The sequence below is a fragment of the Wasmannia auropunctata genome, unplaced genomic scaffold (assembly GCF_000956235.1).
Source record: "Wasmannia auropunctata unplaced genomic scaffold, wasmannia.A_1.0 LD336076.1, whole genome shotgun sequence".
Classification (NCBI taxonomy): Eukaryota; Metazoa; Arthropoda; class Insecta; order Hymenoptera; family Formicidae; genus Wasmannia; species Wasmannia auropunctata.
In genome coordinates, this window is record NW_012026814.1 from 639,070 (window position 1) to 641,417 (window position 2,348).

A 2,348-nucleotide genomic window follows, 5' to 3' on the forward strand; every position below is an offset into this window, starting at 1 on the left:
AACAACACCCTCGTTTATAAATGAACTACAACGGTTTATTGAACTCTTAATACTCGTGTCAATCCAGAGAGTCCCGCCAAACAACTCGTTGCTAAGGGAGCAACCCTCTCTTGTCCGCTTCCGCGGACGATTTCAGTCGGCGCAACTTATGCTCGGCCGACATCGCGAAGCACGGGCGTAACAATATTATGGTCGATTAGCATTTCGAGCTTGTTTTGTGAAAGGAGGGGTGTCAATAAGGCCGTTTTTTGGACCACGTCAGAATCGCTCCAAACTGTGGTATTTTCTTCCTACCGATGTAGCTCACAACCTCCTAGAACCGTTTGCTGTCCGAGCGTTTGACGAGCAAAAAAAAAAGTGGAAATGCCGCCCCTCTCGCCCATTCAAAAAGGGAACTTTCCTTTAGCTTTACCCAGAGCTAACGACGTGGACGTAGAAAGTTTTTGTAGCTCCTTTTTTGGTTTTTGTTGTTTTTATATATTTTTTGTTTTTTATATATTTTTTTGTTTTTTTATATATTTTTTGTTAATAACACCGTTATTTTTAATAACAGTATTCTTTTAGCCGTATTTTTAATTATCGTTTATTTTTAATACCGTTACAATACTCTTCGAATTCACAATGAAGAAGTGAACAGTCAGTAATTGAGAAATTGGGAGTAGGCGCCGGAGAATCTTCAATTAGATTGGTCGCCATCTCCACCTGACTCATTGTCAGACCAGTCTGAAATGTTCTCAGCTGCATCTTGGATATATTGTGCGTAGGATTGGGATGGTCGTTCTTGAAGTCTTTCAGAGTGTCTTGAATACCCCATATACCAAAGGACGGATGCCACATGTGCACAACAACCAACGGTTCTAGCACCGACCTTGCATTGACAGTACCAGGATATGATGGGATTGATTCCTTGACTATATTCAATCCACAGGTTATACACCTTCGATGATGTGTGGCGCGACTGAAGATGTAAGATATTCCTCTCTTGCCTATGGACGAACAGTTCATACATCCCATCTCTAGCTGTGTGCTCCTCTGCATACGATTGCGCTTGCTTCAATTGATATGAGCCAATGGTCAGATGAGCCAACTCGTCAATTGAGGGAAATCAGGGAGTGAATCCGCAACTACGGGTTGCCACATCACCCTTTTCCTGGACCAACCTTCTCTTTCAACTCTTTCCTGGAGGAGGTTCGGCATTTGCGATAGACGCAACATACGCTCGGCAATGGTCGTATCATTTGGATCGTCACTGATCCTCGGTGGTCTGAAAGCATTGCAAAGAGCGGATACAATGCGCACGTAATCTCCCACATACGGTACTTGAGAATTTGGGAATACATGATCTAGTGCTTTCCACTTCTTGAGGAGACCGTTAACCGCCTCTATCACCCAGCGTATTTTAGTCACGAGGCGTGATTCATTGGCCTCAGATGTAGTATGTTGCGAACCTTCTCGGAGGAAATGGGGCATTTTAGTTATGAGACCTAGATCTTGCAGCATCTCGAGGCAATCTCTGAAACCACGGTCCACCACGAAAACATCGTTAGGTTGCAACCAAGATCGGAGCCTACTCGCGTCAAATCGCATTATGCTGGTCAAAATGTTTGCATCATTATTTTTACCATCCGCGAAGTAAGGTCCGAAAACTTCTAAGATGTATCCTGTTGAACTTACGAGAATCATGGGTTTCACTAGCGGACGTCCTTTGTGGAGTGAGAAAGTTCGTCTCTGGAACTTGTAATTAGAACTTTTCTCTATATACATATACGTACCGTCGGCTACAAGGATACAGACATCCTCTTCACCCGCGAAGAGCGTTTTAGCCATGGTTCTCGTATGCTTTGTGATGAAATCTTCTCGAGAGATATGATTTGTTCCCAAAAAGTTCGGGACAAACATTGAAAGGAGAGCAGTACGAGCTGCAGCTATCGCTCTACCAACTCTCCTCTTTTGGAGAGCGAATAAGGTAGACAAAACTGAAAGCGAAAGACCAGTACGTAGTTTCGTCAAAAGCAAGGCAAGACAAGTCCGAGGAGAACGTCCAGATGTAGATCTAATATGACCAGAGATTGAAGCAAGAACGGAATCGAATTGATCTTTCTTCAACCCAGTCAGATTATAATAATCGTCATCAGTAAGTGCAGGTGGATAATCAAAATCGAGTCCTTTCCGAGAAGCAACCGAACGCAAGTTTTCTAACAAACCACAAAGAGTTTTATCATCTAGAATCGAATAGTTTGACTTTACTTCGATATCATTTGTTGCTGTTTTACTGAGAAAACCATTTTCCAAGTGTCTTCTACAACATCGAGTATCTGGCGGAATAATTATACCTCTGTCTATGAATA